The following is a 16,304-nucleotide window of genomic DNA, read 5'->3' as shown; positions in this document are numbered from 1 at the left end:
AGGATGGGTTCTCCAGGAAGGTGGGTTTCTATTTTAGAGGGGCGGATCGGACCAAGTCAAATCAGAGATCCCGCTGAGGCCAGATGGAATCCCGGGGAACCTTTCCCCACCTCAACTCGGCTCACTCCATTTATTTCTCCAACGCAGCTTCCGAAATCCTCCCGAATGACGGGGGTTAAACCTGGAATCACAACTGCGTCGCGGAGCGGAGTCAGCGCGCGCCGCAGATGCTAATTGACTTGATTGTTAGTATTTTTGACATTAGGTTCCAATTAAAGATAGCAAAACATTGATTTCATTTTCCCTCTATTTTCCGTCTGGAGATTAAGAGGCCATTGATCACACCTGAACGGCTCCGTTTGTCTGCAGCTAATTAAAGGCTGAGATTGCAATTAAGATAATGAGACCAAGTTTTTATTCGGATGGTGCAAGCAATCTCTTTAACTCATCCAGACAGGGAAACGTGGAATAACGTACGGAATACCCTCTATAATCCCAGGATTAGGACAGCGGCTGCACGTGAGGCTGTGGCTCCGGTTCTTCTACATTTATTTGCGACTTTCTGACCCACTCCAGGAAGGTTAATTGCCTCGTTTAAACGGTAACGACGCTCGCCCAAACCTGCCTGTCCAGGGATTCAACCCGACGATCTTCAGGGCACAATTAGCTTCTTCAACGTTAAGCTACCTATTGAGCAATCCCGTTCACAGGTGGTATTACTGCGGAAACAGTAATAATGCTAACATTAGCGTCGTTATACATTCGCTTTCAGGATTATTTTCATCGTTTGTTTGTGTCAGTAGCTTTTGCGTCTTCTTTGCTACTTCATCGCTAAAGTCTTGTCTGCAGCTCTTCACGAGAACAAAAAAAAAACTGTCTCATTCTTTTCCAATTTTTGGGGACAAAAACAGTTTCTTGGTGGCTCAAATCCACAAGATTGGAAAGTAAGTCCCACCGATGATTTGTTGACATGATTGATACGTGGAGTGCCTGCAGGAAATGAGCCGACAGAGCGAAGCTATCAACGCCCAAGATGGAGCTGCCAAATCCAAGATTATGATGCTAAAAATTACACTAAACAAGTTGAGGCAGAGGTGTGTGTTTGCTCCACGCTCGCCGATGATACACTCATGGAAATCCGAACGCTTTACCCGCTGAGATCACCACGCGAGTTGGACACGCGGCATTTTATCCCTCGGAAGAGATTTTAACGGTATCGGTGGTGTCGCCCCCTGCTGGTCAGGGTAATAGCTTGGCCGTTTCTTCAGGTGTTCTCGTGTTTTTAGCCAAATCTTTACATTGAGAAAACGTCTGCTGCATCTCCAGCGGACGTCCACCCGACGTTGCCTCATTTACACTAAAAAAAAAGGAAAATTTGTTGCGCTGGTTCAATTAAACTGCTCCCGTTGATGATTGTCAGTGTTCCTGGAGTTGCACCGCTAACGAGGAACAGCAGTGACACCGAGCTGTCTCTCGTCCACCGGCGACACGCCGCAGTTGTCAAAGCAGGCGCTGTTTGTGCTCCGAGGTGAAGGTCCCTGGCTCCTTGTCTTCACATAGCTTGTTAAAGCAACACAGCGGCGCCGCTCACGATTACATTTTTTCAGGCTGACCCGATTTCCTTAATGACTGAAACCTCCAGTCCGAGCCGGGCCCGCAGACGCTGCTACAGAGTAGCGCCGCGGCCGAGTTGAAAAGGATCCGGCCTAATTAAAAATGATATCGGGATGCAGCGGGGAGTCCCGAGGAACGTGCGGTGGGATGTTCCTTTGATTAGCGCGGCAGTCCATTTATTACGAGACGGAGCTCCCAACGTGGCCACCGATGCACCTCCTCTCTCCATAACGCAGATAAATGGCCTCGCCTCGCATTTCTTACTTTATTTACACCTTTAAAATTAAATCAACGGGATCTGCAAACATGGTATTTTAATTCGGACGCAGCCAGAAAAGCTTTTGAGGGCAACGTCACTGCTAGCTCCACCCGCTAGTCGGCTCATTTAGCAAACAAGAAAGAAAAAAACAACAACAGAAACAACAGTTAAAGGGAAATTCCGCACGTTCTTTTCTTAACTCGGCGTAACTTCGGCAACATTAGTGCGAACGCGGCCTTGGAGCGACTGGAGAATGTCACCGCCGAGCAAATTACTCATGAAATTGGATTTCTGGGGAAATCTGCATCACGATGCGACGGAAAGCAAGAAGGCCACAATCAGGGGGGGTGTGAGTGTTTGGGAATGTGCGTTTTTGTTGCCGGGGAAGTTAGACGTCACGCTTGAGGCGAGTGGGGTTTCGGGCAGTCAAACGGTGACTCGGGGGTCAGGAGGAAGCTCCTGGTATTAGTCTGTGTCGCTCAAATTCTCTTCCCCAACTCAAAACGCCTCATGAAAATAGTCGAATTAGAGGAGCAACTTCTGCAGCTCTGCAGGGTAGAAAAGTGATGATTAGGATCACTGAATTAATCAGACATTGGCAAAAAAATAACCTGCAATTATCCTTATGCTTATTAAGTTACATTATTTTCCGGACCACCAAGATAGAATTTTTTGTTCCCATTTTCCCTCTGAAAGGCTCATTATGAAAAATGGCGTGTTTTAGCTTTTAAAGTGCTCCCACAATTAAAGCCAATTTTTTTTTTTTTTTTTTTTTCATTACGAGGCCCCCGAGCAATTCTGGGCTGCAGCAAGATGAAAACCAGGAACTTTAGAAAAGAAGCAGCTTCAAACCTCGAATATCTTTACTGTCTTTATGTCTCACTCTGACTTTTGGTCTTCCTCAGGTATTAGTGCTCGGGCCACTACACTTTCACACATTCTTAGTTCTACAGACATTAAAAGTTAACTATTTTTCCCTGATGCATATTTTTTTCAATTATCTACTGCAGCTATTGTCTGCTAAGATTAAAATGCCTAAATCAGGAATTAGCAACATGCTGCAAAATCTCTCGCAACTCATACAAATGGTTTGAGGAGCTACTTTTACATCGTTTTAAATAAAGAATTTTACATCCGTAATGATCCACTTCATTGAGTTTAATTATCTTAATTATTCATCGGATTCAAATGAGCTTTCGCGGACCTTTTTTCTCTTAATTAAAGATGAGGAACTGCAGCACAATGGAGGCAAGTGGACCTCTGTAAAAATACACGCGTAAGTGTTGCAGGTGCGTCGTTATCATGGTCATTATCGTGGGAACCTGCGGTTGTAATTACAGTCTGAGTCGTGACCTGTGACCTCTGCTCAGTGTGAGCCCCAACAAACCTCCCTCTCCTGCTCTGCTCTCAGCTATATAATTAGCTTTACAGTAAGAGGGAATTTGTGTTCTGGTGCCGAACGGCCTCCATCTGTCGGATTCCCGCCCATGGATGTGGATGAAGCTGACACCGCTAATTACCAAAAAGCTAATGAGCCGTTTTTAACCGCAGGAGCAGCCGTGAGAGTTCTACCTCTTACCCAAACGAGCACGTTCTCTCTCGTTACTCAACGTGTCGTAAATGATGAACAAAATGGCTGCTTGCTTGGAAGGAGTCTTTTGGAAGCTGCGTTAGCTAAAGTAGAGTAAAGCAGCCATCTGTACCTGTGGCTAATGTAGCCTAGCCTAGCCTCAATGAGCACCTCTTTTCCAGCGGTGTGCAAGAGGCCGTTTTATATGTTGAATATACTCAATTAGCGTGTGAGCGGTCCGGCAAACACGGCTCATTTCCAGCCGCCGTTAAAGGTAAACATGAAAGCTCCTTTGTATTCGCGGCGCCGCCTCACATCTGAGTACGAAACGCAACCTGCCACTCGTCTCTCTTCCTCGCAGCATTTTAGCCCCAATTTTAGCCCCCTGACTGCCATCTCTCCCTGAGCTCCTGCGGTTTATTCAGCACATGGCGACAGAGGAGCCTCCTCAGAACGCCGCTCGCAGCTATTTTAGTCAGCAGCCTGACAACCTGAACCCCATCCGTGCCATTGGCAGGCTGCTGACTTCACAGGGCGTCTCGGCTCCGCACGCCCATTTGTGTCTGACTTGATGTGCACCGATACGCACAAGCTGTTCCGATACAAGCGGCGGATCGGGTTGGAAGAACCGCGGGAAGGCTCGGACAACGGTCCCGGGGTTTCGAACCCGTCCTGGTTGAGCCTCCAGTGTGGGCTCTTCCATGGGGGGAGCGGAGCACGAAGCTCCTGGAGCCCCCGACTCATTGAAGGCTTGGGCCTTGTTCTCCAGGACTGTGTTGGTGCTGGTAAACGCTGCGGCTCCAGGAGGATCCAGCATCATTTCTTATTAACCCCCCCCCCTCAGCTCCAGGAGTCTCCAGCATCATTTCTTATTAATCCCCCCCCCCCCAGCTCCAGGAGGATCCTGAGGGTTTGTTTCCATCCATCCATCCATCCATCCATCCATCCATCCATCCATCCATCCCAGCTTATCCGGGGTCGGGTCGCGGGGGCAGCAGCCTAAGAAGAGAAGCCCAGACTTCCCTCTCCCCAGCTTCTTCTTCCAGCTCATCCGGGGGGATCCCCAGGCGTTCCCAGACCAGTCGAGAGACATAGTCTCTCCAACGTGTCCTGGGTCTTCCCGGGGGTCTCCTACCGGAGGGACATGCCCTGAACGCCTCACCAGGGTGTAACACCTGAACGTGCCCTGAACGCCTCACCAGGGTGTAACACCTGAACGTGCCCTGAACGCCTCACCAGGGTGTAACACCTGAACATGCCCTGAACGCCTCACCAAGTTGTAACACCTGAACATGCCCTGAACGCCTCACCAAGTTGTAACACCTGAACATGCCCTGAACGCCTCACCAAGTTGTAACACCTGAACATGCCCTGAACGCCTAACCAAGTTGTAACACCTGAACATGCCCTGAACGCCTCACCAGGGTGTAACACCTGAACATGCCCTGAACGCCTCACCACTCCTTCAAGGTGAACGTTGAAACTCGGAGGGGAAAACCGGGGCAACTGTTGCTCAAACCGGAGCGGCTCTGGGAAGAGACGAGCGTCGACAGGAACGCGGCCGCCGCCGGAGCTGCAGGTGCTCAGTTTTACTGCGGCACGTTTATGAAGCCGTTTCACTTTATGGGTTTGACTGATGAGAGGCGGTAAAAGCGATGCCACCTCGGAGAAGAAGGTTCCAAACAGACAGTTACAGGATTCCACACAGGGAAAAAAAGGCTCTTGGTGACCGGAGTCTCCTTTAGAACGTGTCGGCTATAACGTGGCAGCTGCGGCGTCTGTAATCAGGCTCCATTAGAACTTTAACGTGACACCGGCCCATCTGGATTTTTCCTGAAAGTTTTCCCAAAGAACCAACATCTGCTCGGCAGGAATCTGCAACGCCACCCGACTATTGAGTTCTCCTGGCTGTGAGCGCCGCCCGGGCAATGTTTACCCCCCAGCTGCTTTCGGATATCGACTTGAACAGAAATATACATCGTTTCCTTCGTTAGCCGCCCTCCCTCCCTCCCGCGCCCGTCACCTTTCAACGTTCCCACGACGATTTTCTCAGCGGAATTATTCATGTCTGAATCTCCTGAAGGGAAACCAGCAAATCAGACACGTTTCGAGATTCTTAACTGAACTTATAGCGAACGACTGATTTTATTTTAAACCCATCTGTTCTCTTGCAGGTATTGTTGCTAAGTTACGAGGCTAACGGATGTTCCACTTAGAAATAAGAATTAGCAAAGATTTGGGCACAGGTAGTGAATTCCCCTCTGGCCTTGCCCTCCCGGATGAGGGGAGAGGAAGGATGAGAGGATAATGGCACCTTCAGAGTCAGAGTCAAGGCCGCCGCCATGGAAACAGCAGAATGTCCTGGACGCGCTCCGTCAGCTGCTCGCCGGGACCACGCGGAACCACGAGGAACCTCGGGATCGTTGGTCCGAAGGACGTCGTGAAGCCCGACTCATCGCTGGAATATCAGCTGGGATGGGGTTGGCAGCGCTCCCCCCCCCCCCCCCTCCCTCCCGCTGAGCCGCTAGCAGCAGAGCCGCTGAAGCTAGCAGGTACTGTGCAGAGATAATTACCCCAGAACTATTCCAGGCTTGGCTTTTTTCACGGATGCAGGAACGCAGTTTCCCGTGGCAGCGATCACCATGGGGGGGGTGGGTGGGGGGGGGGGGTTCGGCGACGAGGTCGAGGTCTCACTCTAACTTGATTTCAGAAGCAGAAACAAACCGCAGAGGGACTTTTGCTGTTTTCCTGGTTGTTTTTCCTGCTTGTTCGTTTGTGCTCCCTCCTGCTGAGTAAGTTGTCTATGAGAGCGCCGTGTTTGTGTTGGCATTCGGGAGCCAAAAAAGAATTCCCACGGCGGGTTTGTTGGAGCTCAGCTCCACGACACAGCGGCACATCTGCCCGTTTAATTCCAGTGTGAAGAAGATCTGAAGTCCACCCGATGATCTCGATCGCGTCTCCCGCAGGAGGAAAACTCTCTGAACTGGGTCTCGTCATCAGGAGAAGATGAACGAAGCGTTTCTGCTGCATTTCCTCCTCCAGACCCTTAATTAGCTTAGCGCGCTGCCTCTGACAACCCATCAAAACATTCCGACAAATTCCCGAGAGCAAAAGAACGTAAATGCGACTCTGTTGGGGCGGCTGAGGACATGTCTGAAGGCACGTTTAACTGTTAGCCTGGATGGCTAACAGCTGAGCTAGGCGCTAATAATGACGGTTCTGAGAGGCGATCTGCTGTTGCTAACTGGGTAATGCTAAAGAACACGATGGATCTAGGATTCATACGCACTTATTTCCATTTTTAACGTCCTCTTTAAACCCCGTTGATGCTCCCCCAATAAATCAGCCTCCAGTTTTACCTCCAAGCTAACTACTACTCATGCTAACTACTACTCATGGTAACTACTACTCATGCTAACTACTACTCATGCTAACTACTACCCATGCTAACTACTACTCTAACTACTCATGCTAACTACTACCCATGCTAACTACTATTCTAACTACTCATGCTAACTACTACTCATGCTAACTACTACTCTAACTACTCATGCTAACTACTACTCATGCTAAATACTACTACTCGGTAAAATTTGCAGCTTTTCTGGATTTTCTGGATTTGCTTTTTGGATCGTGGCTTTTCAGACCTTTTTTTTTTTTTAAACGACTTTGGATAAATTGCGAGTCACGGCTCGTTTTTATTCCAAGGCCGTTTCGCTTGATTTTAAAATTCCTGGTTTTATAAAGCGCACCTGCCCTTAGTCGTGACACCCGGGCCACCTAACGACCTCGTCCCGACCCCTTTCACGTATTTCGTGGGCCGTCGCCGTCAATTAACGGCGTTTTTTCCCCGGGTTTTGCATCCTGCTGTGAGCACATTCCCGCGTCTCCTTCCTCGGTTTCCTGTCAGAAACGATCCGTGTGGGTCAGCCTTTTACTGACCCCCCCCAGCAGAGCTGCGGATAAATCCCTCCGACTCCGCCGCCACGCCGCTTATCGCCGCCACGGTCCGAGCGAATACAGCAAAAAGGAGATGAATCTTGTCTGCCGGAGTCGCTGCCGCAGATATTCCTGAATTTTCAAATTCACCTCGGAAGTAAGCTCCTCTAAGCCGCTCGCCGACTCCGGCTGGAAGAGTCGATCTGCTCGCGCAGGGAAAAATTAATGATTTTTCCCCCGTCACAATGGGACTTTAAGCCCCGGAGACGGTGTCGGTTTTGTCTTTTAAAATTACCGTTTTCATGCGTCTATTAGCAGCTCCAAAACCATCACACCGAGCGAATCCATGGAATGGCCGGCGTTCCGAGATGGTAGCACACCTCAGACCAACCCGACCACTTTTTGTTGGGAAGAGCGGCCCATCGCGGATGCTAATGCTAATGCTAACGTTTTTAACGTTTAAAATTGTATCGGAATCACATCCGACCCCTTTGGAAAAGAAAGTTCTTGGAGGTGGAGGAGGCTGGAACCCAGTGGGGCCAGTCAGCCTTCAGAACCGCCTCGGTTGGCCTGAGTTACGCCTTCAGAACCGCCTCGGTTGGCCTGAGTTACGCCTTCAGAACCGCCTCGGTTGGCCTGAGTTACGCCTTCAGAACCGCCTCGTTTGGCCTGAGTTACGCCTTCAGAACCGCCTCGGTTGGCCTGAGTTACGCCTTCAGAACCGCCTCGGTTGGCCTGAGTTACGCCTTCAGAACCGCCTCGTTGGCCTGAGTTACGCCTTCAGAACCGCCTGGGTTGGCCTGAGTTACGCCTTCAGAACCACCTCGGTTGGCCTGAGTTACGCCTTCAGAACCGCCTCGTTTGGCCTGAGTTACACCTTCAGAACCCCCTCATTTTGCCTGAGTTACGCCTTCAGAACCGCCTCGCTTGGCCTGTATTTTATAAAGATAAATAAATTCAAGCGAAAGTCATCTGCCCCGGCTTTGAGCGTCTCTGGCCCCCCGGAGGAGTTGACCTTGACAGTTTTGCCATGACCCATTTTCCATTTTTCTCCCCGAAGCCGCCACATTTCCATCTCCCGTATCGCTGTCTTGAACGGAAGCGGGCGGCGCCCAGAAAGTGCATCTGGCCCGCTTCAGGGGGTTGATTTTTCATCTGGGGGGGGCCGTCGACCCTCGTGAGGATCACATCGCCACCCATGTGTATAATGGTTCATTCGGACATCATTGCAGAAAATGGAAGTTCCAAAAACCCAAATACGGCGCCGGGCCTCGGTTCTGGAGACCAAAACCCATCCAGACGGCAACGCCATCGGGGGGGCTGCTGATCCCAAAACGGTCCGAGTTGCCAAAGTCCTCCTCCTCTCCCTCCTCTTCCTCCTCCTTCTCTCCACCCTCCTCCTCCTCTTCCCCTTCCTCCTCTTCCTCCTCCTCTTCCTCCTTCTCCTGCTCCTCTTCCTCCTCCTCTTCCTCCTCCTCCTCCTCTTCCCCTTCCTCCTCTTCCTCCTTCTCCTGCTCCTCTTCCTCCTCCTCTTCCTCCTCCTTCTCTTCCTCCTCCTCCTCCTCTTCCTCCTCCTCCTCCTCTTCTCCTCCTCCTCCTCTTCCTCCTCCTTCTCTTCCTCCTCCTCCTCTTCCCCTTCCTCCTCTTCCTCCTTCTCCTGCTCCTCTTCCTCCTCCTCCTCTTCCTCCTCCTCCTGTCCCCCTCCTCCTCTTCCCCTTCCTCCTCTTTCTCCTCCTCCTGTCCCCCCTCCTCCTCTTCCTCCTCCTCCTCTCCCTCTCCCTCCTCCTCCTCCTCCTGACCAGGTCCCCGTTGAGGGGGGGTCAACTCTGGCGGTGGGAGTAAAGCAGACCTGACAGGTGTGACAGATTTAGAGCCGGGCTTTTGGAGCCATCATCTTTTCCTCTCTGTCAGCAGGTGGAGGAATTCCTCCGCCCTCATCGTGTCCTTGGTCCAGGTGTGGGGGCTCGGCGGGGGGGCTCTCAACAACTGTTATTGCATAAACTGGAATGATCATTGCTCCCCGATGTTCCGTGTAAAGACAACAGGAAGTGATCCGGACGCGTCTGGGCGGCGACCGTCTCGCCTCTCCACCTTTTTGCTCTTCTCCTCCTCCCGCTTTCATCCCTCGGCTCCCCTCTGTGTCACGTGGCTTCATTTCCCGGAAGAGAGGCAAACGTTCCACTCCGGCGGAACTTTAAGGCCTCTTAAATCCCACAGACGTGGCCTCGTAGGTTTCAGTAAACTATGAAATTAAATCTGGGGACCGCCTGTGTGAAATGAATTTAAATATGGCTTTTACTCCTGCAAATGAAGAGAAAAAAAGGTCCGATTAAGTCTTAAACGATGATGAGGATCCAGCGCCGCCGCCTCATAATGAGGTCATTAGTGCGAGTGTGATGCCCGCTAATCCCTTCCGGTGGCAGAGCCGGAACGGCAGATCCACATCAGCCCTCCAGAGATGAAACTGTGACTCCTCTCTCCCATTTCCTCCTGGACACTGACTATAAACAACAATAAGCCATAAATCCACTTCGGTTCCGTGCCGAGTGTCCTGATGTGATGGATTAGGACGAGCGGGGTGAATACTGAGCGACGGCGGCGGCGCCGCTCCTCGCCACGCCGAGATGATGTTAAAAGCCCCTCCCCCTGCTTTGGTACCTGCAGCAAGCATGGATGGGAGGGGCCTGAGGACGCCATTTTGAGTTTTACTCATCGATTCGGATCAACGTGTTGATAAGTGTCATTTCCTTCCATGAGCAGCAGCGGATTCCTTCTCCCGGTGGATGAATCGGAGAAGGTGTCAGGAGGTCCGTCCCCCCCCTCCCGGAACAACGCGTCCATTCATCCGCACGCCGGTGGAAGGATTTAAGCATGTTCAGACTTTTTTAGATGTCAATCCCGTGACTGTTAACAGAGCGGAGCCGGGAAATGAAAGATCCACGGAATGGGCGCCGTTTCATTCCCGCCCTGCCGGCCATATTTCTGGGATGTTACATTCCAGGACGAATCCATTTGCAAGTTCACCCCCACTCCGCCGCTCCTCCCGCGCCGCCCTCTCCCGTCCAGGAAGGCACGAATGCGAAGACTCCCCCCCCCCTCCTCACCGCGTTCAGGGTTAAAACGCGCGGCGCCTTCACCTCCGCTCGTTCTCCGGCGCGGAGGAGCGGCCCTTAACGCGGATCAGGCCGGATCCTCTCGGAGGCTTTCAGAAGACGATCCTCCGAGTCAAAGTCAACGCCGAGCCTTGACTGACAACAACCTTTGAATCGGCCTCCAGGAACAAAGTGCACGTTTCCTCCTGACCGCTTCCAGGAGAGCCTGTGAGGGTGGATGGCCTCCTGATAGGAGGTCACTGCTGATGAATATGGTGGACGGGATGTATTTATAGCAGCTCTTAGCGGCAGAAGATGGAGAGGAACCATTCGAGCCGCTCCACAGATCGATATCTCTTTCATCAGTGTCTTAGCTGAGGTACAATAGCAGCAGAGGGAGATCATAATAAACCCACCACAAGTGCACTCGTAGCTCTGCTTAGCTAAAGTAGCACCGATCCATTATGCTAGCTGGCTGTGGAGTGATGGACTGCTGTGCAGTGTGATGCCAGCACACGGTGTCGTGCTCTAACAATCCTCTTGATGGAGGGCGAAGGTGGAGGAGCCCTCAGGGGTCTCTCGCGCGTCTGCTTCATTTATACTTTCACCGCTGCCCCGGCCGGTCCGGTTCACCGCTCCTCCCATCCAGCTGCTTTGCGTCGCCGTAATTGATGTTAGCTTTGATGCTATTGGGCAGGTCCGACAGGTCCGTTAGGCTGATTCACGGCAATCAAGCCTTTTTATTTTTATTTTTTGTACTCGCAAAAATAAAAGTGTCACGCGAGAAAAATGTGGCTCGTGGGAAGGTGAGCAGTGAGGAGACGGCTAAAAAAGTCCAGTGAAGCTCTTTAGCCTGGGCGTGTGCGCAGGTTGTGGGAATAGAAATCCCAGGGTTGGGTTGTAACCTGACGGCGAGTCGGAAGGTTCAATCATCCTAATACATCAGAACAATTCCAACTTTAAACAATCCCAAGGTCGAGCAGAGGCAATATTAGAGGCTAGCTGAGTCGTGCGTTAGCGGGGAAACCAGTTTAAAGCGGAACATGATCAATTGCGGAGTGTGTAAATGTAGAGAGCATTAGCGGAGACTCTCCGACTTCTGGATCCGGTTGGACAGCTTTGAGATGTCAGAGCAGGATGAAGAGATCCACCAACAGGACACAAGCACTTCAAACCGCATCGGAAATATCAGGAGGGGAGGAAAGATCATTATAAATACGGGGGAAACGCTCTAAACCGCCCTCAAAGGGAATTTTTATGAGTGTGCATTTTCGTATAAAAATCAGTGGGAGACTGAAAAAATAAGGCGGCTCTTTGTGAGCTGCGGGATCTTTCTGGCCTCCTGCTACAGAGGAGCGGCGTCTTTGAAACGCTCTTCATGTTTCAAACAGGCGGCCCATGAAATGGAAGCCCGATGGAGCTTCCCGAGCCGAGGAGGCAGCTGGCGGCGCCTCGTCGGGACCTGGAGGAGGCGCGTTTGCAGCCCGGAGCCGCGTGGGAACGGACGCCCGGAGTCCTGACGGTGTGAAAACCCGCCGACTCAGCAGGAATCACCTGTGACAGGCGGGTAGGAACACACAGCTCCACACGTCAGGCGCTTGTGTTGTCCCGTCTGATCCATCACGGGGCTGATTTGGTAGCAGTGTGGAGCTCAGGTCGGACCAGCGCCTGGCGCCTTTAAGGAGCTGCAGAGAGGAGGAGGAGGAGGAGGCTGCGCCTGCTTAAAGGTGATTCCAACAGACCCTGATGGATGAAGGACTCCGGTCCATCCATCATCCTTCCGCTCTGAAGGGCCTTAATCTTCCACAAACAATCCTGCCAGCGCGTCCCTCATCACTCCCACTTCGTCTCCGGAGTCGGACGCCAGGAGGAGTCAACGGGCTCACTGGTAGGAAAAGAAATGACACATCTGGAGGTTAGAAGTGTGTGCGTGTGTGTGTGTGTGTGTGTGTGTGTGTGTGTGTGTGTGTGTGTGTGTGTGTGTGTGTGTGTGTGGACTCAGCTTTGCCCTGCTCATTATTTATTACTGCTCTGACATCAATAATTCAGGGCCAAACAGTTGTTGCCATGTCATTAAGTGACAGCGCCCCTAGCTGTGATGCTAGCTGCCCTGACGCGCTGCGGCTCCAGAGGGAATCCCTCCGGAAGGTGATTAAAACATAATAAAGGACGCCGTGCTGCCCACTTCTTGACTCTATTAGTTTGAACTTTGGTTTCTGTCACTTGCGCCTCTTTGTCCTTGTCATTAACGCCGCCGCCGCCGCCGCCGCCTCGGCTGGATAACGGACGACTCCTGGGCCTGGTGGGGACTTTTAGATACGGAGGCTAACGGCTAGCTGTCAGCTGACGCGCCTGCTTCACAGATGGCTAATTAGGCGACGCACACGTTTCAGCCCGTCAAAGTGAAATATACAATCTGCAGTTTTGCATCCAAAAGCTTTGAGCTGACCACTGGGATAATTGTGCCGTTTAACATGTTACCGTGGTAACCGAAACCTTTATTTTTGGCCACAGGGCTCCAGCAGAATTGTGGCATAGCTGAATAGTAGCAGTGTGACAGGTTTATTGGTCAGAGCTTGTCCCCCTGCAGGGAGACATCGGGAGCCTTGAGGGAATATTTCTTACCTGTAAACCGACGTTTCGGGTTTTGGTGCCGAACGACTGATGTCGTGTTTCTTCTTGGCTCGGCGGCAGAGGCGACCCGATCCGTCTCACCGGATCAACCGCACCCAGATGAGGATCCTTAAAAACCAGCGTGCACGAAGAGATCTTTTTGGGGGGGTTTTCAGAACTTGCCACGGCTTCGTTAGCGCCGCGCCACTTAAACGGATTTAAAATACTCCAGAACTCCGAAATAAAAGCCCGGCTGTAATGATTGGGCCACCTGGCGCCATGACGGGTGGCGGCGCTCTTCTTCTCCGCGTGGTTCTTTTTCTGAACCTCTGTGGGTTTAAAGAGGACGATTTAAAGCTCTCTGTCGACGCCTCCCGACCGGAGGTCGCCGTAATTCACACGCCCGGTCGATATGTCCGCGTTGTCGGGAGGAGAAGCGTCTCACTGTTGGCGAGGCTCCCTCATCAGTGCTTCAGCCGGCCGGCTGCGATCCTTCCAGCCTCTCCGGATCTTCATCCGTCTGGATGGTGGTCGCGGAGCTAGCCGGGGACGCGGCGCTATTGGCACAATAAAACACAATTCCAGACAGCCTTAGCGCTAGCTTATGGCTTCCTTTCTCCTCTTCCTTCGTTCTTACCCCAAACTTTCTCCCATTTTTCCATGAATGAGATGAACGTTAGCTGCACTGACGCCGCTTTGCTCGTCGCCGGGGGACTCTCAGCCGAGGAACGTCGTCTTTACTCATTAGCGGGCTTTCTCTTTTCATCAATTTAATTAGAATGTGGCGGGTAAACACGCGTGACTTTGGGGAGTGAAAGGGAAGCACGGGAGAAAAGGTCGGTTTGGAACACGTGATGTTTGAATAATTCCCTTTAAATCTGCCACGGTGCCACGCGGCCAATTTCAAACGGCTTCTCTTTTCATCCACATCCATCTATTTTTTAAGTCGGTGTCTAATTAAATGAAATTTAAAAAAAAAAAAATTATAAACCTGGAAAAAAGCTTTTAGGGGCCACCTCTTTCATTTCCGTTAAGTTTTCTTTCGGAGTGGATTTCTCCGATTTTAATTCACACTAGCCTGCAGGGATCAAGGCCCAGCCTTGCTGACGCGTCCACGCCGACGAATAACGAGGTGGGATGATGGGAATACCGTACACCAACATCGCCGGAGAGTCTCCCGGGTTTGTGCGTTTGTTGCCCCCTAGTGGCAGCTGGCAGGGATGGAATAAGCCCCTCCTCTTCCTATGGGGAACACTTGCTTGGCATCCACTTCCTGCTCCAGCTGGATTCGGACAGACCGTTCTTCCATGACCAACAACCCATGGCACCTTAATTGGAGGTAAGTTGAGCTGAATGAGTTCTGGAATATTCCTCAGGATCCATCTCAAGGCTTCCGAACCACTGATTTATCCCGGCTTGCTTTTATATTCAGGGCTGGGTGTCCTAAACTTCCACGGCAACGTTCCAGGGAACACCCCTTGGATTTGCTGCTAGAGATCCAGCCCACCACTGCCCGCTCCGGCAGCTCTCCGCCCGGAAGAGGGAAAATTACTTCAATAATAATCCCAATAATCTCTGAGGTAATCTGTGGGGTGAAGGCGGGGCCAGCGGGGGGTGAATCGGGAATAAAAGAGCTCCTTCGGGAGTGACGGGTGACCTCAGATGAGCGGTTGGACTCCCTGGAGGTGAGCCGAGCGTCCAGTAGGCCGAGCCGGAGCCGCCTTCTCCAGGAGACGAGCACGCCGCCGATAAACGCGGCTGCATCCCACTGATAAGCACCCAAATTCCAGCCTCCGTGGGCGTCCGCTCTGATTAAAAAGAGTCTCCGAGGTTTCAGTCGGCCGCCGGTTGACGTCTTTGATGACTTCCGAAGGTGGTGCAGCAGAAGTCCAAGAACAGGGGCGGGCGCTCCAGTTCCCGGGCCCGCAGATGCAGACGCAGAACTTGTTCCTGCTGCTCACGCAGGCCGGCATCATCAGCATTCCGCCCGCCTCCTCCCCTCCTGTCGCCTCTCACAAAGGAGCCCCCGGGGCATGGGCGGCCAGCCTCTCCCCACATGGGACCTGTTGGTCCCCCTGACACCTGTCTCCCCCAGGATGACCCCGGTCACGCTACGGATCATGCAACCCTGCCTCCCAGGCGTACACCCAGACCCTGACGGGCAGCTTACATGAGCACATGCTTTATTTTTTAACAAAAGGGAACCGTCCAGACTCAAGTATCTCCAGTTAAGATCATATTTATAGCGACGCGTCTGGTCACTTTCACGGTCTGCTCAGATATCGACCGTCAGGGCCGTTAGCTGAAAGACACGCTTAATGGAATTTTTTTTTAAAAAGTTGTCTGGAATTGACTTGGAAAAGGCCGCAGTTGTTACTAGCGAAGAAAGGAGCCCGGCCAGGGCGGATCGATGCGTCTCCGTCCGCGGCGCGAGATGCTGCGCGTTAGCTGCTAGCACCGGGTTAGCTTAGAATCAGCATTTGTTAGCATTTGTTTTGCATCCACTTGAAACTGTCAGTATTCCTCACAGGTGACTTCCTAGCATCGGATATGAGGCGGGACATCATGTGATCATCTGAAACGCCGTCTCCCCGCACACAGCTGGGTGACGCACGTGTCAAACACACACTCAACACACACTCTTGTGTAGCCGACCAAGAACTCCGAGTTCCCCCAGCCTGAAAACTCGTCCACGGCGAGCCGTGAAAGCGACTCGCCGCTTCACATCTTCTCCCGCCGGGGCCACGATCCCTCTTCAAACCTGAATCCAGCCCAGTTCCACCACACACACACACACACACACACACTGTTTTATTTATTCATTTTTGTTGTTGTTCTCAGCTCATCGGTGCTTCTGTGACCTCTGACCTCCAGGACAAATACCCAGAGACTTGTTCTGTCACGCTCAGCTAGCACCAAATCCTCCCTTTCTTTTTTCTGTTTCACATCGAGGCGAGCGTTTCCTCTAATTCAGGAAGCCGAAGCGGCGGCGGTCGATGAAACGGGACGATAACGGGAGCTTCACCTCGGGCACCGGCTGATCGGATCGTCCTTTCAGATATTCGGAATCTCGCGTGTTTCCGGCGAATTAACAGGAAATGAACTCGCGTTGGCGCATCCTTTTAAAATGTTTCTGGATCGGCTGTAGCGTTGCCGTGGCGCCCGATAAGGACGACCTCTGAACGTTTCCTCGCCCATTCGTCAACGTCTCTTGCGT

Source organism: Takifugu flavidus, chromosome 17 (assembly GCF_003711565.1).
Source record: "Takifugu flavidus isolate HTHZ2018 chromosome 17, ASM371156v2, whole genome shotgun sequence".
NCBI lineage: Eukaryota > Metazoa > Chordata > Actinopteri > Tetraodontiformes > Tetraodontidae > Takifugu > Takifugu flavidus.
Note: the sequence above shows the minus strand (reverse complement) of the source record.